The sequence below is a fragment of the Ursus americanus genome, chromosome 1 (genome assembly GCF_024610735.1).
Source record: "Ursus americanus isolate L20-20 chromosome 1, mUrsAme1.1.p, whole genome shotgun sequence".
Classification (NCBI taxonomy): Eukaryota; Metazoa; Chordata; class Mammalia; order Carnivora; family Ursidae; genus Ursus; species Ursus americanus.
The window spans coordinates 56359015-56383446 of record NC_142127.1 but is presented as its reverse complement, the minus strand read 5'-3'; the positions used below and the strand labels follow the sequence as shown (position 1 = coordinate 56383446).

Below are 24432 nucleotides of genomic sequence, written 5' to 3'. Positions count from 1 at the left end.
GGGCTCTATAACTACTCGCAGCCCTTGCCATATTTCCAAATCTCTGCCTTAAAATGCTTGGTCTAGGCCAGAGTTAGCTGATCCCTGACATGTTGAAAAGGATGCTCAACAACCCTAGTTTTAATCTAACTAAGACTAAAATTCTCTCTGGCAGTACAGTTTTGGCACACCCAAGGAGACTTCAGTTTCCTAACAAATAGAAAGAAACACTCCTATGGAATGTATTTTTTAAATTTCTTCCTGACTTTCTTTTCTCTTATTTTCTTCTGAGAAGAGATGTCCCTCCTAAAGAAACTAATATTAGCTACTTTCCGTGAGGAAGATAATCTCCTTTAGGTTCTCCACAATATTCACAGTGATAAGGTTCACACCTTAGCTCCTACTTTAACCCCAGCTTGCACATGTGGTATCATGATGTACATTTAGCACTCAGGGTCCTAGGAGGCCTCTACAGAGCAATATTCATATCCTCCTTTACCAACTTATAGGTCATATTTGGAGTTCCCATAAAAAAAAACGTAGTCTCAGAGACTGCCTTACTAGAATTTGGGTTTCATACTTTATTTATTTATTTATTTATTTATTTATTTATTTATTTATTTATTTATTTATATTTACTTATTGTGGTAAAAGAGGTTAAGGGGTTTATGTGCTGTGTAATATAGTGTGTCCTTGAAACTGGAAAAAATATAAACTTATTTTTATACCTATGTTAGCTATATTTTATAATATTATGTTGGGTGTACTTTTCTTCAGCCTCCAGACACATTCTAGGTAAAGTACTTCAAAATGCAAAGCAATATGTCCAATTATTAATCTAAAAAAGGACAACAGATATCTGATTTTCCTCATTTTTCCAGACTTTTTGGACACTGTTAGTATATTTGTCCAGTAACTTTTTTTTGTTCCAGACTAAGTTCTTTATCTGAAAACACATTATAGAACATAGCTTCAAAATGTAACTTACATGCTGTTTAAAAATAAGTTTATCCCCACAAATGCCAAATCATTATATTGTACACCTGAAACTAATATAATGTTGGATGTCAATTACATCTCAAAAAAAAAAAAAGCTTGTCCTATGTTCGTTACCTAACTCTGCAGACAACCTGTATAATTTGACTCTTTTGTCAAATTTTCTTCAAATGGTAAAAAATCTCAGGAGCACTCTGAAGATATTAAAGTCAGAATAATTTAAACTAGTCAAGGTCTTTCACCTATATTATTCAGTTAAATTAATGTATGTCTTTGCAGTTTCATCCTTGAGTAATGTCATTGACAAAGGGGAATCAATAGGCATTGTTTCCAAATGTTTGCCATTTTGATACTGATGATAACTATTATGCTGCTTTTTTGCCTTAATCAGTTCTTACCTTGTATTGGGGTATGACTGTATCAATTGTCTAGTAGATTTAGTGCCTCTTAGCTGTCTAGTAAGACAGGGAAAGGGTTAGCCATCAGTCAGCCAAGTCTTGTGCTGTGACACAGTGATTCAAAGAAAATTCATAATGTTATATAGATAACCACAAAAGACTTTTGTGTCTTGGTTTCTCAACTCCCCACCTTATTGATTGGCTTTTCTTCTACTTCTGATAAAGGCAATGAATTATCCACTGTGTATGGAATAAATGTGAGTTACTGATATAGCTAAATGACTGAAGAAGGCACAATGCCACTTTCAAAATGACAGCTTGTTATGGGATTCCTTTTTCAATAACCAACCCTGCAGCCTGTGCACCAAGCCCAAGCATGAAGGATGTCATGTTAGCCTTTCAACATTTAGCAATATCTATTACTTGGGCTCTTACTTATCTTCAGGCATCCCTTATCTTGAATAACGTATGTCACCTTCTCTCACATATGCTCATTTTTTGTGTTTGTCCCTGAATATAGAAACCCTATTTATCAAGAAAAAATTCTCCTAGACCAGTGTCCTAAACATGGGGCATTGGTATAATGGAGCTAAATGGGAATCACAATTTATTTCTTTCTCATACTTCAAACATGCCCCTTTCTTCAAAAACATATTACAGGGGTGCCTGGTTGGCTCAGTTGGTTAAGCGTCTGCCTTTGGCTCGGGTCATGATCTCAGGGTCCTGGGATCCAGCCCTGCATTGAGCTCTTTTCCAAGTGAAATCTCACTCTACTTTTTGAGTCTTCTAGAGTATTCAGAGGAACTTTGTTACTTTGAGTATAGTCTACATATTACAGACATGACAATACACACAGGTCTTCTATGCCTCAAAAAGAAAAAAATGATGAAATCATATAGTTGTGAAAAGGTTAGGTGTATGAGTTACTGGCTCATGCATTTGTTTATTCAACAATATGTAATTGTTGTCTCTCATTTACCAGGCTCTGTGCCAAGCACTGGGTTCCCAGTGGTGGTATTTCTTTTCTCCTAGTCTGGCAAAGTGTAGAGGAAGGATACTAATATTGGGAAATGCAAATAATATTATGATCAGATTTACACTTTAAAAATTTACATCGTACTGATTTTATTTTATGAAGCCAAATTATTTAAAATTTTTAAATTTTAAATTTAAAATTTAAAATTATTTAAAACTTTTAAATAAAACATAATGTGGGAGAACTTAATATAGAAAGATACATAATGAAAAGTAAAATTTTTCTCTCCTTTGTCCCAAACCCCTAACCCTCATTCCTCCAAACAAACTTCGCTAATGGATTTTGTGCTTTCAGAGTAAAGCAAAACAAAAATCTGAAACAAAACACACGCACATATAAACATACATACATATGTATGTTTGTAGGCACACAAATAGTATTGTATGATATATTCTGTACCTTAATATTTTCACTTAGTACTTTATTGGATGTATCTTATAACTTTTCCATGGAAGGACTTACATATTTATCTCATCCTTTTTTTAAAGTTATTTTAAAAATTCTTAAACAAAATCAAATGCATAGAAAATGTGTAATGTAATAACAACATTTATTTTTCTGAGTGAGTAATCCTACTACCTAGGAATTTCTTACTCTTTATTTTTTATAAACAAGTCAGTACCCTAGAATACAATAATCAGAATTGGGAAATTAACATAGATGCATTTCCTCCTCTTCTCCTCAGATACCATCAGGTTTTAGCAGTTGTCCTAATAGTTAAGGGATCTGTTTTTAGTAAATTGATCCATTTCAAAATCTTTCATTTCATTTGGATACCATGTCTATGTAGTCTCCTGTATTTGGAATAGTTTGGCAGTGGTTTTTTTTTTTTTTTTTTTTTTTTTTTTAATTTTCATCATCTTGGCTCTTGAAAATTACAGGCCAATTTGGATTTTTTAAATGTTTCCTCTTGATTAATTTTAGGTTATTTCAGACAGGAATAATATGAAATCAAGGCTATGTTCCTTTGATTGAATTTAGCTAGGTATCAGGTGATTTTAATTTCTCCTATTAGTGATGATGCTCACTTTAATTTCTTTATAACATTGGTATTTTCCCAGCTTTTCTACCATAGTGTTACTCTTTTCCTTCCCCTTTACAACTAGGAAGCATTTTGTAGGGAGGTACTTTGAAACCATAAAAATATCCCATTCCTCATCAGATTCTCCATTTGTTTATTTCTATCCATATAGATCATGGTTCCCATTTTATTTATTGGGTTATAATCCCTTACAGTCATCACTTATTTTGATGCATAAATTGTCCCAGATTAGTTCCTAAGGGCTCTTTCAAGCTGACTCCTGTGTCCTTATGACTCAGGACACCTACCATTTTTTAAATATCTCCTTTCTTGGTGGCACAGTAAGATATTTCAAGTTTATCTTGTACTTCCCTTACCCCAGCCCTGATTTCAGCCTTTTCTCCTGGAGTCCCAGTTCTTCCGGTGGATGGTATTTAGAAACCAAGATCTGGTTGGTAGCTATGCTCACCGCCTTTGAGGGTATTTTTGCTATCAAGCCCTCTCAGTGGACAGCATATATATGGCTGTACATGTACACACATACAAACATATACACATGTACATTCACATTTATTTCTATAATTCCCTTTCACTATTTGTAACTCGCTTCTCTGCAGTGAGAGACTGGCTCTCATTATTTTTTTTTTAAGATTTATTTATTTATTTGAGAGAGAGAGTGGGGGGGAGAGGGAAAGAGAGTCCCAAGCAGACTCCATTCTGAACTCAGAGCCCCACTCAGGCTTGATCTCATGACCCTGAGACGATGACCCGAGCCAAAACTGAGTCAGGCACTTAACTAACTGTGCCACCCAGACACTCTAATTATTTTTTAATATATCTACATAGTTGATCAGTTCCTTTTTGACCAATCTCCCATTGCCACTACCACCTTTTTCCCGTACAGATGTTTTCCTTACCCCACCTAGGCTCTGATACACCATGGGACTATCAACAAACTCACCCCCAGCCTGCCCCTCCATGAGGAAGTCCTCTTCACCTCACCCATCCCCCAAAAGCCCATTTGCAGGCTGAGCCCCATGCCCCAATGTAGAAGCCCTCCTTACCCCACTCAGGCTGCAACACTAGGTTCTGGGATGCTCCCATGTGAGGACACTTCCCTTACCCTACTGGGGCTCTAACTGCCCATGCTGGACCATCCTCTGCCAAGGACACCTTGCTTACTTGTTGTGCTCTGACACCTTGTTCTGAATCACCAAGTTTCCTCCTTCTCATTCCTGCAGAATATACCTTGTTTTACCCTAATAACTTAAGAAAAAAATTATTCAAGGTGAAGAGTGAATTATTAAAAATTATTATCTGCCAGTATTTTAACTTGAATAACTATAGAACAAAAATTAAAATATGATTACTAATTGTTTTAATTAACAGCATAGCTTAGGCCACTTCTCTTTTCCGAGTCTTTCTTGGCCTCTACCCTCCCTGCCCTGACATACCCCAGCTGTGAATACCAATGCTGTTAGTACTTGTATTGGCTCTTTAATGTAGGTAGTCCTTAACTTATGAGATTTATACAAACGCTCTGTAGACCTAAACATCCTCTTCTGGTTTCCTCCATCTCTACTCTTTTTTGTATCTGGTGTAGCTGCTATTGAAGGAAACTTACTTCAGTACCACAGCCACTAAAGCAGGAGACTATGGCTCTCTGATCACCTTTTTGCTAATGTTGACCTCAGTGATCTCCGTCTTAAGACTTAGCTCTATGGTATGCAGGCCAGGAGCCAGGGGGCCCTGGAGGGCTCTGAGTAGCTCCAAGCTGGGCTCTTCAAGTTGGACATGGCTTGGCTTGGCTTTAAGATTAAAGGACCCTTAGGGACCTGTAGAGACATTTCTTCAAAGAAGATATACAAAGCCAACAGGTACATGAAAAGATGTTCAACATCACTACTCATTAGGGAAATATAAATTAAAACCACTATGAGACGTCACCCCACATGTTAGAATGGCCATATCAAAAAGACAAGAGATAAATGCTAACATGGTTGAGGAGAAAAGTGAACCCTGTACATTGTTGGTGGGATTATAAATTGGCGCAGCCACTATGGAAAACAGTATGGAAGGTCCTCAAAAAATTAAAAATAAAACTACCATATGATCCAGCAATTTCACTTTGGGGAATATATCCAAAGGAAACAAAACACACTCCAAAAGATATCTGCACCCCCTCCCCATGTTTATAGCAACTTCATTTACAATAGCCAAATGCAGAAACAACCTAAGAGGTCAGAAGGTACAAACTTCCAGTTATAAGATACATGAGAACTAGGGATATAATGTAAAACATGATGACTAGAGTTATCATTGCTGTATGATACACAGGAAAGCCGTTAAGAGAGTAAATCCTATGAGTTCTCATCACAAGGAGAAAACTTTTTTCCTTTTTTTCTTTTCTTTTTATTGTATCTATATAAGAAGATAGATGTTAGTTGAACCTACTGCAGTTATCATTTCACAGTATATGTAAATCAAGCCATCATGCTGTACCGCTTAAACTTATACAGTGATGTATGTCAACTCTCAGTGAAACTGGGGGAAAAATAAGGTAACAGCAACTACAAATGGAAATATGCTTGAGGGTTCTTTAAAATAAATGCATGTGGTTGAGAAAAATATCCATAAAGTCATGCAGGAAGAAACCAATAAATAAAGATTCTAAGAATTGAGAAAACAAAAAGATGTTTTCACATGCGCAGAGAGAAAGAAAGAAAGAAAGAAAGAAAGAAAGAAAGAAAGAAAGAAAGAAAGAAAGGAAGGAAGGAAGGAAGGAAGGAAGGAAGGAAGAAAGAAAGAAAGAAAGAAAGAAAGAAAGAAAGAAAGAAAGAAAGAAAGAAAGAAAGAAAGAAAGAAAGAAAGAAAGAGGAAGAAAAGCACTTTGGGGCTCAGGGAACTTGAGGGTCTGAGGCTCATCGAGGGACAACTTCAGCCATACTACGGTGTCTTGGACTCTTTTGTGCTAATAGGAAACCTGGTCAGTTTTCTCTGGGGACTGTTCCAGACTATAGTAGAAATTCACAGCTGTTTAGTGTTCTACTCATATATAGATAAAATGTAATATGGGAAATTTGAACTTCTGGGTGCTAGGGTGAGTTTGTGTCAGCCTGACATGCAGGGCAGGCAGTCTGTTTCTGTCTAAAAGTTGAAGGTATGACATCTGATACTGGCAACTGAAAAAAAAAAGTTTGTATGAAATTTTAATCCCTAGACGTTTTCTGCTTCTAGATTACAACGTTCTTTATATCTATGGTTATATGTTAAAATAGCATATTAACTCATGTAATGCCTCTTTGAAATCTTCTCCCCGAAGAAAGACATCCCTGGCCATTCTAAAAAACAAAAACAAAACAAACAAAAAAAAACCCCAATAAATAATAAAAAGCATTTGAAAACCATGATAATAAATGAACCCAATAGCATTTGCCTAGTAACCAACCTTACTGTAAACTGTTTATGTGTGACATTTGAACAAGGAGCATATTTTGTAATATGTTCACAAACTGGAGATTGTGATTTCTTTTGGCACAGTAGCATGTATCTCATTACACTTACAGTGCCAAGCCCATTGGCTCCAGGGTCTTGGGGTGTCACAGGGAGTGAGTCAAGGAGGTTTATTATTGGGTCCTGGGCTGAGGACTCAGACTGTAAGCAGGAGTTCGTTTATCCATCCATTTCTTCAGGGGATATGTATTGAGCACTTCTTGTGCTCAACACACTGTGAAGTATGTAACAGATCACAGAGTTGAATGTAACGTCAGGTTTACGTGTTTAAAGGATCACTCTAGTAGCACTGTGGAACACAGAATATGGGGCAGGGGGAGGCAAAGGCAGTAGAGCAGGCCAGAAAAATTGCAGTGTTCAGGGGTAAGACGCTGAGGGGAGGTGAAGGCAATGGGATGGACCAGATGGAATAGATTAGACCTAACATGGTTTTTAAACCCCAAAGCTTATGATTCCCTTTCATAATCAAATGAAAACCTGCGGTCTCTTCTACAGAGAGAAAATGTACATGGGTGAGCACGTATGCAAGTACGGTTTCACAAGGCCTACCCTTCTCAGTCCCCTTAAGGAAAGTGGAGCACAAGCCTGACCCTACAGGTCTGCAGGGACGCCTGTCCACGAGCCCTGAGCTACTGGACTTCAAGAAGGCAGAGCACATGTCAAGCTGGGCTGATGAACAGGCTCTATGGAAGAGGTGGAACCTGAGCTAGGACTTAGGCAGAGGGGTTTCAACAGGTCGGGGTGGGGAAGCCACTTCTGATGGCGTAAGCCGTCTCCAGGCTTTTGGCACTTTGTGGATCTTCATGAACTGTTTGGGGAGCCTTAAAGCTTGAGTCTCAAGAGTCAGTGCTACTCAGGGACTGTCTTAAAACTCCTCCTCTTATGTGATGGTGCATAGGAAACCCTTAGCGTTTTGCCTGATACATAGACCTCGGTCAGTATTACTTGTTATCATTAAGGACATCAGAATACACAAAAGACAGTTATTTGTGCTAGTGTTTCCCCAGATTGATAGAGGGTTATAAGGTAGTGATGGCTTTCCTCTGTCAGCAGTCCAAGAATGAAAACCGGGTAAGAATGAGCGCTGAAAAATTCAGCATTTCCCAACCGTGCCGTCAGAGTTTCTCCTTTGTAAGATTGGGTGTCAAAATACATGTCTCCTAGAAGTGACAGAAGTTGTCCAGCTGCTGTGCTGAGCCACAGTGAAGCCAGACGGTCCTCTCGTTTGCTTTGTTAAGTCTGATAAAGTGGTAATGTGGTGTGCGACCATAGTATTTTAATGTTTTTCACCAACTTCTCTACCGTTAAAATTCTGACATTCATTCTCTGACAGGAATTACACACAAGGATGACACTGCCTCCAGTGAAACCATCCTCTAGCCAATAAATAATAAGAAGAAATTATAGTACATTTTTTGCACTTTTTAAAAAGGTCATGACAAACTTTAAAAAAAAAATATGTGGCCTATGTAAACTGTAACAGAATCTGCAAAAATGGGACTTTAAGTCAGGAAGTTCAGATAGTGAGATCCTATGTTACCATTTCAAACACACTATGATAGAAAGATGCCCAAAGGGAGGATTTTCAGGAAAATAGGAGGAGATTTAGGGTATGATGGAGTCCATGAATCATGAGCAGATTTGTTTGATCAGATGATGAGCTTAGACTTTCTTCATGTTTTATTTTAGTCTCATGTCCCCATAATCCTATCACCCATAATCCAAGAAATGTTAGGAATACAAAGTTGCCAAATTATCTTTGGCGATTTTGACATCTTTTCTTTTCTTTTTTTTTTCTAAGATTTTATTTATTTGACAGAGAGAAAGGCAGCGAAAGAGGGAACACAAGCAGGGGGAGTGGGAGAGGGAGAAGCAGGCTTCCCGCCAAGCAGGGAGCCCAATGCGGGGCTCCATCCCAGGACCCTGGGATCATGACCTGAGCCGAAGGCAGACGCTTAACCGACTGAGCCATCCAGGCGCCCCGAAATTTTGACATCTTGATTTGAATTTTCGCAACGAGAGTAAATCTTTGACCAGAAATTGCTTAGAATAGAAAATTCTCTGAAAGTGAGTTTAAAAAGACTCGTGACTTCCAGGACATAGGATAAAAGGCAAGTTTCCTGTTACATCTATTTTTGGTAAACATTGGGCCTTGTTAACATAGATGGAGAGCTGGCTTCACACAGTGGCTGCGTGCAGGCATTTTGTGGTCTGACTCTGAGCTATGTGATCTTGGAATGATTTGACCTCACTGGTAGGATTGTTCTGAGATTTAAATGAGAGAACTGGGTACTGATAGGTATTGGCACAAGGCCTTGAGATAGCAATCCCTCAGTAAAAGTTAACAGCAATCAGTACCTTCCTCAAACTCTGGCAATACTAACAAACAGAGCTTCATGGTATCTAGGACAATGATGATAGAATGGGTTATAGATGCTTTCCTATACTTGGAAGCAGCGCTGGAAGCAAACTTCAGGATTTGAGCTTTCACATTGTTTTCACAAGCATAGCAGTTCCCAAATATGCCTGAGCTTGAGTATCATCAGGGGAAATATTGTTTTGTTTTTTTTTTAAATCTCTAAGTGTAGAATCTAATCAAAGAATCAGATTAAGTAAGTATCTTGAAAATGGTGCTCAGGATTTTGAATTTTCTACATATATGGGTGTGTGTGTGTGTTGAGCATCTTCTGTGAGCTAACATTGTGCTATGAGATTTTTTCTTTTCTTTTTAACATAGAGTAAAATGGACTTTTTTTTTGTTCTAGGCATTTTAATATACTCGTAGATTTATAGAAGTACAATCACAGTCACAATTCAGTTTCGTCACCCTAAACATTTCTTTTGTGCTGAACCCTTGTAGTCACACCCTCTGTGTGTCCCTAACCCTTGGTGACCAGTGAGCTGTTCTCCATCACTGTAGTTTGCCTCCTCTGGACTTTTATATAAGTAGAATCATATAGTACCTAGCCATTTGAAACTGGCCTCTTTCACTCTCTCAAAGCATAAAGTCTTTGAGATTTAGTCCTCTTGTCGCATGCATGAATAATTGATTCCTTTTCATTGCTGTGTAGTATTCCATTTGGTATCCATCCGAATTTGATAGTGGTACTTTTTCAAATATTAGTAGCAACATTGGAGTCTGAAACCATATCGGTGAACTTTTCATACTGTGTTATAAGAAATGCATTGATCTGTCAATACTTTGAATGAATCTTATAACTGTTCATGATTCTGTAACATCCTACGTTAGTCACTTAAAAAATATTGTTTTCCTGAGATAAGGAAATCTTTCAAATACTGATATGTTTCCTTCTAAAATATTCAAAATCACATTCATTAACGTTAATATCAGCCTCATCAGACAAGTCTTACAAAGCTGTTAGTATTAGTTTTCCAAAATATTAATTTTTACAGGAAATCTTGAATTTTATTATTGGCCAAAAAAAAATTGTCAATTTCCCTTGACGATTCACTTCTGCTTTTTTTCTTTCTTTTTTTGTCTGCCAAATTGCCAAGTCTGAAACTACAGTGTTTCTGCCAGTCATTCTCTCAAATAAAAATGATATTCCAGGGGGGAAAGTGGCTATTTAAATTCACAGCTCAATCACACAGAGGTTGTGGGGTGTTTTTGTTTTGTTTTTTGAGACAGTCATTATACTACTGTATACAGAAAACGAGCTTTATGTGTACTTTCAATTTTGTCACCGAGCATGTTCAACAGATTTTTATGGAAAGGTTGACTTCATGAAATTAAACACTTTTCAGCTTTTTAAAAAATAGTCTTATGATTAAAAGAATTTTGACCTGTGTGTCACAGAGGTAAAGGCAAGAACTGCTGGTGTAGTTTGGTGGCACTGCCTTTATTCCTCTAAGGCATCAGCAGATTTATACACTATTGCTCTTGCACCATCGGTGCAAAGGTCAAGAAGGTGAAAAAGGCACACACAAAAATGTTTTAGGATTATGAAAATAGTTTTGTCCTCACAGACCCCCTGAGGGATATCACCTGACCCTTAGGGGTCTACAGACCACACTTGGAGAGTTGCCTGATAGATTATGCTGCATATTGATGCAAAGAAGAGTAAGATCATTATGGACTACAGGTCCTATGAGAAGGGGGAAAAAAAGAGGATCAGGATGTTAAGGCATGAGAAGACATTGGTGAAGGGGAAAAACATCATTGACGATGAGAAGGGAGGAGAATGGGTCTTATACCCTAGAGATCTTCAAAACAGAATTCCATTTACTCTCTCAAAACATACTGTTACAAATGGGTGAAGGTAGAAAACCAGATCAAATAATTTCTTGACGTTCCTCCCAAGTTCCAATACTATGATTTTGTCATCCCAAAGGATTTGTGGCTTATAATATCTCTAAGTATAATTGTCTTCGTTTCAAACATTTTTTTCAGACTGGTTTTCAATATCTCTGAAAATACAATTTCATTCTAAATCAGTCTTCAGCTTGATATGGTTTTGTAGAGCCTTGCAAGATGCTGTTCTCAATAACTTGCAGGTTAGAATTGAATCAAATTCTTTGCTAGTGCTGCTAAGGGAGCTACATGCTGCTCACACACATGCCAAGGATGAATGGGGACAGATGAACATTGACAGTTTAGGCCTTCTTCCCACCTACATGGAAAGCATCTCAGGCCATGAGATGTCTGACCACTGTCTGTTCTACATTGTGGCTCCTGAAATGGAAGGGCTTGACCTTCGTTTGGCTTACCAGCGGTGAGGGCCAGACAAGCTTAGCTCTGGTTGGCAGTATTTCTCTGTAAGGATAAGCAGGCTATAAATTGATTTTTTGACTCCTCTCAACCTTTGTATCTGAGGATTATATTATAGAATTAAAAATATCAGAAATAAATTCTGAATGTTTAGAGACCACAGAAGTTCAATTTTGCTGTGTGCATGTGTAACATAACACTTTTAGGGGATAAAATCTAAATTATATTTATACGATGGTAATTTCCAAGAGTCCATTTCTACTTCAAGAAAAGACAATTAGTCCCTCAAAGTTTTAAACTAAGTTACAGTTGCAAACCAAGTTTATCTTTTGTTAAAAAAAAATAACTACTGAAAATCAAAGTCTAAGGAATGAAACTGTAAATATTTGGAGAATTATGTTCTCTTCTAGTTGTTTTGCCTCTAAAGAATATAATTAGCTCATAGGCAAGATCGAAAAAGGGCAATGAAAAGTGAGTGAGGTGAGGGGCATCTGGATAGTTCAGTTGGTTGAGCAACTGACTCTTGATTTTGGCTCGGGCCATGATCTCAGGGTCATGGGATCAAGCCCCGCACTGGGCTCCCCACTCAGCAGGGAGTCTGCTTGGGATTCTGTCCCTCCCCTTCCCCTTCTGGCCCTCTCCTCTCTCTCTCTCTCTCTCTCTCTCTCTCTCTCTCTCTCTCAAATAAATAAATCTTAAAAAAAAAAAACTGAATGAGGTGACATTGAATTGGCAATAGCAAGGCCCATTAAAAAGATTAGGATATCATTTCTTCAAGCTGGACACCCCAAGGAATATGTGTTACAGCATATGGATAGGACTGAACATACTTGTTCATCAAATCCCTGAAAAGTACCACAAAGGGAAATCTTTGGAGTTCTAAAGAGGCAAATAATTTATAATAAATAAAAAGAATCACTTTCCCATGCAGTAGTCACATTATGGAAATCATTGCCACAGTACCTGGTACAGACCTCTAAAAGAAAAAATATTCAAAGAGGATTTAAGAAAATTCATGTTTAATAAAGCTGTAATAAAAATATAATAATAAGGTTTCCCTTAACTTATACCTTTTGATGGGTAAAATGTATTCATAACTTTTAAACTAGAAATCAGAGAATTTTGAACTAAATAATCCATGAGTTTGATCTAAGGTCGTAGCTATCATACCACTGTGTCCAAAAAGGAAAAAAAAAATTAAAAATTTAAATTCAAATCAAGTTAACATTAATTATTGCATATTTTTTCCTGTTTCTGTTTTTTTTCGTAGTTTGCAAATTATAACACTAAATAGAACGTCATGAGTTCACTTGCTCTTCTGGAGCTGTTTCAGAGCGGTGGTTGTCTACTCTTCCATCATGTCCTTCACAGTATAGTCTCACTTGGCAATTTGCTGATCTTTATTTTCAAATTGAACCTCAATATCTTTCATTGTAATATCCCCCAACTTTTTATTCTGATCAATCTCAAAACCATATCAAACTGCAAAAATAGTACAAGGAACATCCACATACCTCCTCACCTAACTTGCTAAATATTAACTTTTCTACGCAAGTATTAGATCTCTTACTCTCTAAAGTATATAGAATATGGATTTATTCCTATATTTCCATATAGGAATATTTGTGCCCATACATTTGTATCATTCATATGCATATATATGTGTAATATAGTCTCATGCAGAACCATTTGAGAATTATTGCGGACACCAAGACTCTTCACCCCTAAATGCTTCAGCGTGGATATTCTAAGAACCAGAACACTGTCTGCAGAAATCCCCAGGAATCCTGATAGAGCAGTCTCGATAGAGCACTGTTATGTAACAGTCTCCTCATATTTCCCCAGTTGTCCCAATAATATTGTTTTTGGCATTTCCTTCTTTTCTCACTAGAGAATCCAATCCAGGGTTATATGCTGTGTTAGTCATCACATTTTTTTAGTTTCCTTTAAATTAAACAGGTCTCCAGCTTTTTTTGGTCGGTGCTGCTGTTTTACATAATGTTGATATTACTGAAAAGGCCAGTCTAAGTTTGCAGAATATCCTTCATTTGGGATGTTTTTGATTGTTTCCTCATGATTAGATTTAGATTCAGCATTTTTAACAGGATATCTACATAGGCAATGCTGTGTCCTTCTCAGAAGACATAGAATGTCAGTGTGTGTCCATTACCGGTTATGTTAAGGTAAAAGTAGTAGCTGCATGATTTTTCCATTTTAAAGCAACTTTTTCCCCCTTTTTAACTCAAATATAATCTATACAGTGATACTTTGAGATTGTGTGAATTTCTGGTTCCCCACTTTTTTTTACCTAGTGGTTTTAGTATCTGTTGATGACTGTTACCTGCTTTACTTATTTGCTATGTGCTTGTAAAATTCTGGTTTTCTATTTCTATGACTACTTTTAAATTTATTAGTTGATTTGCTTTGCTGTTTCTTTTCCTTCCTCTCCCCTTAAAAAAGATATTTTTAGTCTCACTATGTACGTATGAATATACTTTTTCAATTCAATATTATTATAATCTATGTTTTTCATTATCCCTTACTGCATGGATTGTACCACGTTCTACCAGTGGCGGCCCTTCGGAGTTGGCGCCTGTTCCTTCTTGACGTGCCCTCATCGTTTGAGCACATTCTCTGTGGCACATCTAGATACTTCAGGCTTCACTTGTACTTTCCCATCCAGAGAGGCCCCATTCCTTTTAGAATTAGGCCTTGCTCTCAAACTTAGATCTGGACACGAGTTTCACTCATTGCTTTTGGAGCGTCATTGCTTACAGGTCCTTTCAAAGGATCTAGAGCACACACGCACACATGCACACACATACACACACCAGTGTGTATACGGTGCTGTTATAGCTCCAGGGTATAGTACTGCTCTGCTACTACCATCAACTTGAGTCTAGCACCATAGGGTCCTTCCTCCCCTCCCCCATTCCGTACTTCTGTTTGCCTTCTCCCAATGCTTGTACCCATAGTGGCAATATGTTTACTTATCTCCTCAGTCCTGCAGTGCACACAGAGTAGTTTTCTACCTGCTACACCAACAAACACACTTACGGTGTCAAATTCAAGATTTCCTACAATTCTTTTTTTTTTTTTTTGAGTATAGTTGACGCACAATGTTACATTCGTTTCTCCCACAATTCTTTTTGTCCTCAAAATATATGTCTCTCTATAGATATAGTCAGATAGTCAGAATATTTTTAAAACAGCTTATAAGTGGATTAATTCTCTTTTTTCTTAACAGCCTAATACAGGTTTACGTTTACTTGGCTTCTAATATAATCGATTTAAGAATTTATTTTCCAGTATTGTTGATTTAATCTACTTTTGAATATGTAAAAAGTGCTGTTTTAAAATGCTAAGAAAACCAAACATTAACAAACTGTATGCAAAATTTGGTGCTGCAGTCGTCATCATATGCAAGATCTGTTTAGAAACTAAGAGAGGGAAAGCATAAATGTTTTTCTTTCTTGTACTAATAATTTATGTTTTTATTACTATTCCAAGTTCAGGATCAAGAGAAGTTTTTGCAAGCATACCAACATTGCATGGCGGCATAGAGCAGAAGTTAACAAATTGTCTCTGGGATTAGATCACCTGAGGGCAAACCCTGGTCCCTACCCCACCCCATACTTACTGATTACAACCAGGTCAAGTTTATTAGGCTTTTGCTGTCTTGTCATCTTCATATGTAAAATGAGGATACTGCAAAATTTAACACAAAGCACTTAGTTCAGTACCTGATGAGTAGTAAATGCAAAATAAGTATTACCTGTGATTTTTGGTAGTGCCGATGGTGATGCTGGTATTAAATTTAAAACAGCAATCCAGATATCCAGAGTTCCTAACACTAAAATTAATGGCTTATTTTCTTGGCAACTGGATTTTTTTGTAGGTTTTGTTGTTTTTTTGTATTTTTTCTTTCTCTCAGTACTTTTTTTTATTATGTTATGTTAGTCACCATACAGTACATCATTAATTTTTCATGCAGTGTTCCATGATTCATTACTTGCGTATACTTTTGATACACAAGGGAAAGTTATGGCTTAGCTAAAGTTCTAGCATTGAGAATGACCTTGTCCTTGTTTTGAAGCATCTGAAAAATAAAAATAAAAATTCCTCCTGTGAAACACCGGTCAGTTGCTGCCGCTGGTCCTGGGGCAGGCTGTCTGTCAGGACACCGAGCATTACAGCCGCTGTAATCACCAAAGTATCTGTCAGAGATCTCAGGGCTGAAAACTAGGTAGGAAAGTCTGTATTATATCTAATAATAACATTGGAAATTTTCCTGAAGTGCTTGTTGGCACCTCCCAGGCGTGACAGGCACAGCATACTGTAACAAAAGCAAGTATGTCGTTGCCACTCTTGCTATGGCACAAACCAAAATAATAGCTAGAAATCATTTGCTATGACTTCTTTATGTGTTTACTTGTAGTACTCTTGGGTTACTGCCAAGAGTAGCTAGAGGTATTTATATAGATGTCCTGTATTTTTAATCCACACACAGCTTCTTATATACTATAGATTCATATAAACTCGATTCTACCAGTGAAGCGTTCAGATAAGAGAAAAATGATATCTGACACCATTACCCTTTCATTACACATGGGGATTGCTTTCAAGACACAAAATTATGATACGTGTGCTTTCACGTGGAGAGTTTGGGAAGAATGTGTGATAAACGTGAAAAGCACAGTCTTCTGTCTGTGTGCACTAGGGTCACATGAAGATGGGACCAAAGAGTCAAAGGATGCTCCATAAATGTTCAAGGAACTGGGAAAAGGTTCCAGACGGAAAGATTCAAATGTTTTGATTAACCATTGGGAAAGAAAAGACTGTGTGGTGAGATGATGATTCTCTCAAGACAGGGAATTACAGTGAAGTTTACATTTCAGGGTCCCTCACTGGCATGGGGCCTCCCAAGGCCCACAGAGGAGCCTAAACCGTGTGTCCAGGTGGTTGTATGCCTTTGTAATATTTGCTAAGTAAGGTATTTTAACCACAATTGGCTAGAACCACTGTTTCCTTCCACTAGAACTTCCCCTCCGTCTCACTTCTCAAGTTGAGCAGAATTAGAGGTAGCTGTGTGCATGGAAGACAAAGGGTTGGAGACACATTTCTTTTGAGTATAGTTGGTTCTGTATAGGGTGTGCAGTTGCTTTTGTGTATAATTAAGTTATTGCCTGCCATCCCAGCAAAGGAATGGCTTCTAGGCCCTATCACATACTTGGCCGATTCACCCAGTGGGGCCAGAGGCTATGTTGTGTTATTAATGTGCTCTTCAGGCAGCCATGGAAGTGTATAGTCAGTGGAGGAGAAATAATGATAGAAATGGACAGAACCAAAAGCTAATCTGTTGAAAATTTCCTTCAATCACCAGGCATTTAAATTTGTAACTGGATGATTGAGTTCTAATTGATCCTTAGTCCCAGTGCAAGTTGTCCCCTATCAAAACTATACTAGAAAACACACTGGTGTGTACAGTTATAAATATGTCACCTATTTTTCCCTCTTTTGATGGAAATTGCTTAAGATAGGATTTATTAAAATGTCTGAGTAAGGCACAAAGCATAGTAGTGCTACAGATAAGAGTGCATCTGTTAAGTCACAAGCTTTTATGCATTCTGACTATCAAAAATTAAAAGAAAATCTGGTCAGCCACACTAAAGGAAAGACTGGATTATCTGTCTGATCCCGCTATAGAACGATATCATAAAATCATTATCATATGAAAAGGTGATCAAAGAGCATACAACCAAAAAATGTAGGAATAATTTAATAAAAACATGTTATTTTTCATACTTTGTGATTTTTGTGATTTTTTTAGCCTTTTTACACTTGTATTTTTTGTCAACTAAATAAATATTGTCTTTCTTGTTTAATGTTATATTTGTAATTTCATATTCATTTTCTAAAAGAGAGCCCCCTCCAATTTGTTTAGATTTCAGGTCCCACAAAACCTGGATCTGCCCCCATCCTCTACTAATAAATAAATTTATGTGTAGTCTTGTAGGAAGTCACTCATTCATATGCTTGAGGTAATCAACGATGAGTTAGGATATGGTAAAGATTATATTGTATACATTTAACCTGACAGATCCTGTAATAAGATGGCAGGTTTTGCAATAAGAAATAGAAGTTCAGATGCTAGCTGCCAGTACTTTGCACTTCATCTGTACTCTGAGTCCTGAGAGTGTTCTGGTTGAGAATCTCTCATGAGTTGAGACAGAATTGGTTTAGATAGTGCACAGAACAATTTCCCACGACAAGAAATCAGGCTCCTCAGAAAAAAATGTCTGTTTCAGTACTGGGGCGGGAAATGTACAAGAGCTTGGAATATACCAGAAAGCAAGGAAATTATCAAAAACTACTGGAGTCATGTCAGAAACCAACAGGAACCAATTTGAAAGAATAAAAAGAAACTGAAATTTATTGAAATACATCAAATATGTTAAAACCTATGGATGCATAATTTTTAAAAATTTTTTATTATGTTAGTCACCATACAGTACACCATTAGTTTTTGATGTAGTGTTCCATGATTCATTGTTTGCGTATAACACCCAGTGCTCCATGCAATACATGTTCTCCTTAATACCCATCACCGGCCTAGCCCAATCCCCCACCCCCTCCCCTCTGAAACCCTCAGTTTGTTTCCCAGAGTCCATAGTCTCTCATGGTTCATTCCCCCTTCTGTTTACCCCCCCTTTCGTTCTTCCCTTCCTTCTCCTACCGATCTCTCTGCTATTCCTTATGTTCCACAAATGAGTGAAACCATATGATAATTGTCTTTCTCTGCTTGACTTATTTCACTTAGCATAATGTCTTCCAGTCCCATCTATGTTGCTGCAAATGTTGGGTAATCGTTCTTTCTGATGGCTGAGTAATAGTCCATTGTATATATGGACCACATCTTCATTATCTATTCGTCTGTTGAAGGGTATCCCTGCTCCTTCCAGAGTTTAGCTACTGTGGACAATTCTGCTATGAACATTGGGGTGCATATGGCCCTTCTCCTCACTATGTCTGTATCTTTGGGGTAAATACCCAGTAGTGCAATTGCTGGATCATAGGGTAGCTCTATTTTTAACTTTTTGAGGGACCTCCACACTGTTTTCCAAAGTGGCATACCAATTTGCATTCCCACCAACAGTATAAGAGGGTTCCCCTTTCTCCACATTCTCTCCAGCAATTGTTGTTTCTTGCCTTGTCAATTTTTGCCATTCTAACTGGCGTAAGGTGGTATCTCAATGTGGTTTTGTTTTGAATTTCCCTGATGGCTAATGATTTTGAACATTTTTTCATGTGTCTGTTAGCCATTTGTATGTCTTCATTGGAAAATTGTCTGTTCGTATCTTCTGCCCATTTTTTGATTTGATTATTTGTTTCTCATGTATTGAGTTTGAGAAGTTCTTTATAGATCTTGGATATCAGTCTTTTATCTGTAGTGTCATTTGCAAACATCTTCTCCCATTCTGTGGGTTGCCTCTTTCTTTTGCTGTGCAGAAACTTTTTATCTTGATGAAGTCCCAAAAGTTTATTTTTTCTTTTGTTTCCCTTGCCTTTGGAGACATGTCATGAAAGAAGTTGCTTTGGCCGATGTCAAAGAGGTTACAGCCTATGTTCTCCTCTATGATATTGATGGATTCCTGTCTCACATCGAGGTCTTTCATCCATTTGGAGTTTATCTTTGTGTATGGTGTGAGAGAGTGGTCAAGTTTCATTCTTCTGTATATAGCTGTCCAATTTTCCCAGCACCATTTATTGAAGAGACTGTCTTTTTTCCACTGGATGTTTTTTCCAGCTCTGTCAAAGATTACTTGACCATAGAGCCGAGGGTCCATTTCTGGAGTCTCTATTCTGTTCCATTGGTCTATGTGTCTCTTTTTGTGCCAGTAGCATACTGTCTTGGTGATCACAGCTTTGTAGTATAGCTTGAAATCAGGCAACGTGATGCCCCCAGCTTTGTTTTTCTTCTTCATCATTCCTTTCGTGATTTGGTGTCTTTTCTGGTTCCATACAATTTTAGGATTGTTTGTTTCAGCTCTTTGAAAAATGTCATTGGTATTTTGATCGGGATGGCATTGAAAGTGTAGATTGCTCTGGGTAGCATAGACATTTTAACTATGTTTATTCTTCCGATCCATGAACATATGGGTGCATAATGATTCAAAAAAGTAAAAACCAAAACCCTTCTTGATCCTAGGATATGAGGACATAAACTCATTCTAAAATTTGGTTGATAAAGGGAAAGAAATGAAGATTTATCTTGCCTTTTCTGACAAACTGTAATTCAGGTTAACCAAAGAGTTGGTAAGAAAAATGTCTGCTTTGTAAAAAAAAATTCCAGCCAATAATTGCAGAAGGAATGAAAAAACTAAGCCATCATTATTTTGCAAACCCTTTTGGAGTAATCTAAGAAATGATCATCAATGGCTGCCCAGACCATTTGGTGAGGACTCTTTAGAAGATATGGGTTAGGGTAGGAACATCAAAACCCATTAATTACCAAAAAAAAAAAAGAGAGAGAGAGAGAGAGAGAGAACACGTAGTGGGTACATAATCCTATCCATGAAATATACTTGCCAAAGAGTAGAACTTAAATTTGTTCAAACCCCTACATTTAACTATCAATTTTCAAGAAATACAGAAGAAAGAGGAACATGTTATCTGATACCATGGAATCCAGTCAACAAAATCCAAAAGTTAAGACCTTCTATAGGATAGATGACTGAATTTCCTCCACAAATAAATGATACGAGAAAAAAAAGGAAGAGGGGAGGTGGTAAGACTATTAAAAAATTAAGCTAGTGAACAGATCAAGATCAATTAATATTTAAGAGACATTTTATTCAAGTGTAATATGTGAACTTTGGTTCTTGATTTGAGCCAAGCAGCCTTTGTAAAAGACTTTGAGGCAATCAAGGAAAACTGAATATAGACGGGGTATTGGATAATGTTAAGGAATCACTGATCTTTTTAATATATTAAAATATTAATATTATTATTAAAATTAATAAATTAATAAAAATTTAAAATAATATAATAATGGTTGTGTTATAATGTTTTAAAATGAGCTTAGTATCTATTAAGAATGCAAACTGATTATTTACAAATAAAATGATAAAATATCTGAGATTTGTTTAAAAATAATCTGGCTGGGAAGAAAATTAAGCTGGGGAGAAAAAAGTGTTTGGAGAGTATAAATGAAATAAGGTTGGTGATATTTTGATAATTAGTAAGTCTGGATAATGAAGACATGGAAAGTTATTATATTATTGTAACTACTTTCAGATAACTGAAGGTTTTCTTAACGTAGGCAAAAGTATGTAGAAAATAAATGCGGGAAGCACATACTGAGAGATAGTATGTCTATATTCTCATTATTATTTGTTTTCGAAAATGAAATAAATTGACTAATAGAAACATCCAATCATGACATTTGTGAGATATTAAATATGAATGTTGGGGTGACTGGGTGGCTCAGTCAGTTAAGCATCTGACTTTTGGTTTTGGCTCAGGTTGTGATCTCATAGGTCCTGGGATCAAGCCCCACATTGGGCTCCACGCTCAGCAGGGAGTTTGCTTGAAGAGTCTCTCCCTCTTCCCCTCCCCCCACTCATGCACACTCTCTCACTCTCTCTCTCTCTAAAATAAATAAATCTTTATAACAGTCATATATATTTTTTAGGTAGTGTGCTGGTGGTAAATGACTATCTGACTATCTGACTGTGAGGAAGAAAGCCCTGATGTGTAGTGTTTGCCAGTTGGCATGGCCTAAATACTCCCACTGTGGCCGATTTCAAGCTATTGGTGTGACCTCACCAAATGTGGAGTTGGGAAGAGGTGTGCATCACCAGCTCTTGCGAGTCTGTGTGGCCAGCCCTAGCCCACTACTGAGAAAGCTGACAGAGGAGTGTTAGTTTCTACAGATTCTTGGTCAGACCCCACCTCTAACATGCACTCTCTGTCCTTAATCAACTTACTTAGTTTTTCTGAGCCTAACTTTCCTCTCTGTAAGTGGAGATAGTAATTCCCACTACATTAAGGTATAAGGCTTAAATGAGATCATATGTGTAATAGGCCTAGTCTGGTTCCAGTCTCACAGTGAGTGATCCTTCATGCTAATATCCTTTCTTTTCTCCAAGTTAAAATAGAAGGAAGAACTCTGGCTTTGGGATGGTCTCAAATTTTTAAAGGAAAGGAATGAAGCTGATCATCTTTTTAGAGGGCTTCCTGCCCAGAATTTCTATAATTACTTAAAATTGCAGGTTTTAGGGACTGTCACAAACCTGCCAGAAGCTCACCAAGCTCTAATTTGGTGGGATATTAATAGGTAGGCTGGGAAGTTAATATGATATGATTGTGGCTAGAATAGAACCATCTGTTAAAGGTAGTGGTTTCTGTCCAATGTGATCTGGCACTGCAAATACACGGTTAGAATTAAGTGTTATCTTAGAGTTGACGTGGTTAGAAAAAAAAACCCTATAACTTACTTAATATTTTCCTAGGGAATGTTAAAACTCAGCTAAGATGTTTCTGGCATGAATAAGCCTAAGGGTTATGCTGGGAAATTGGAAATGTTTCCATTCACAATTTTGATTGTTTGAGCAGTTATTAATAATAGTAGCATTGTACATTCCAAATTCTTTATTTTAAGTTGGGTGATTAACCATGGTATCAGTTAATGAAAGAAGGGTTTTTTTCCCTTTGTTTCCTGAACAATTTACTTTTTATGTATAGAAATCTTAGATTAAGGTCATCACTGATTAGTCAATAATGATGCAGTTTTCAGAATTATTGAATTATATGTGTATATAAAAATATCTTTTAAGTTCATTAAAACCAAGGCTAAAGAGAAAGGAAATTATAAGTCAAGCCCATATTTAGAATCTGGAGACACTAACACTAGAGGCATTTGAAATTTGATTTACGTGTGTGGGTTGATATGTTCCTACCGGGAATACAACTTGGGGATGTATTTTCTCCTCTCGGGAAGAGTTGCATGACTCAACTCTACATATTTTGGATTTCTGAGCAAATACTTAATGAGATAAGAAGCAGTATGCTACATCGTCCATCTGAAGTTGGCCCAATCTCCTTTGATCTTTAAAAAAATAGTTTCCTTTAGAAAATTAAAACATTTGCCCCTTGGAGATTTGAACTGCCTATTTTCTTAAACAATGCTATTTATTACAATCTTAATTCAATGGGTCATAATAAAAATGCTTTAAGAAATGAAATGGAACAAAATAAGTTAAAAATAATGTGTCACAAATAGGATCAATAGTGTCTTGTAAAACTTATGTTTTAGTTGTGTGTATGTATGCATTCTAAACTATGAAGTAAAATTTATTTCTCACTGAGTCAGGGTAAAAAAATTGAAAATTTTAAAGTGTTTATTTTTTTAAACATTCTTGAAAGATTTTTATTTATTTATTTGAGAGAGAGTGCAGGAGCAGGGGGTGGGGGTGGGGGATGGGAGGGACATGGGGAGAAGAAGCAGCAGACTTACCACGGAATAGGGAATCCAGTGCAGGGCTCCACCCCAGGACCCTGGGATCATGACCTGAGCCGAAGGCAGATGCTTAACTGACTGACCCACCCAGGCGTCCCTAAAGTGGTTTAAAATATATAATAAAAAAGTCCCTGAAAATAAAATAACTCTCCCTTTTGTTGTATATATTTAAATGATATTTAGATTAAGAAATCTCCTTGAAACATTGCTTTAAATAGAAGCATCCTGGATTTTGAGAGGATTATGAGTCTTCCTAGGCCTCCCTGAGAACAGCAGAGAGAGGGGGATTATACTTTGGAGGGGACAGAAATGTGGAGATGTAACTTCTGTCTGTTTGAATTTCTTCCTTTCTTAAGTAGGACAGACACTGGCTACTTGGCTTGCCTACGTATACACAAACATCTCGGATTTCAAGACTTGAGGGCAGAAGTTTTGCCTTATGCTTTCTTAACTGCTCACCTGTGCTTTCTTAATTTCTTACCCATCACGTGCCTCCCACATACAGTAGTATGTGCTTACCATTACTGTTAGTAGTAATGATAATCCTGTTATTAGTCCTTACTGTTAGTAGTGATCACAGCTAAAGTTTACCCTAATATACTATTTGGCCACATTTGTTCATATATTTATATATTTATTTGTATACTATCTCCCACAAAGGTATTATTGTTGTTTATGATGTGAATAAAGAAGAAAATAATGGCTGAATTATAAATAAAGAACCATTATATATATATATATATACACACACACACATATATATGCACATTTAAAGATTTTATTTATTTATGTGACAGAGAGACAGCCAGTGAGAGAGGGAACACAGCAGGGGAGAGGGAGAGGAAGAAGCAGGCTCCCAGCCGAGGAGCCCGATGTGGGACTCGATCCCGGAATGCCGGGATCACGCCCTGAGCCGAAGGCAGACGCTTAACGACTGCGCTGCCCAGGCGCCCCTATATGCACATTTAAAAAGACTTTCATACACATGTATCATATACATGTACACACACCCTTATTCTGGCATGAATAAATGTAAGGGTTATGTTGGCAAATTGGAAATGTTTCCATTCACAATTTTGATTGTTTGAGCAGTTATTAATAATAGTAGCATTGCACTTCCCAAATTCTTTGGAAATATATCATAAAGATAAGTAAGATCAGGGGAAAAATATGAACAATCAAGCATGAAGTTTCTTCATAGTTCTTCCTTTGAGCCTCATTCTTGCATCTAAGCTTCCC

General features: G+C 37.1%; 1 protein-coding gene across 5 annotated transcripts in view; it reads left to right on the top strand.

The window, feature by feature from the left end:
• ZNF385B (zinc finger protein 385B) overlaps positions 1–24432 on the top strand; it is a 296219-nt gene that overhangs the window by 113040 nt on the left and 158747 nt on the right. The window contains exon 1 of one of the 5 annotated variants that reach the window (XM_045806240.2): positions 23164–24432. This exon is cut by the window's right edge and continues 27053 nt beyond it. The exons of the other annotated variants lie outside the window; for them this stretch is intronic. The gene's annotated coding sequence lies outside the window, so the exon portion shown is untranslated. Of the gene's footprint in view, positions 1–23163 lie in introns of those variants that run through there. 5 annotated transcript variants of the gene reach the window in all.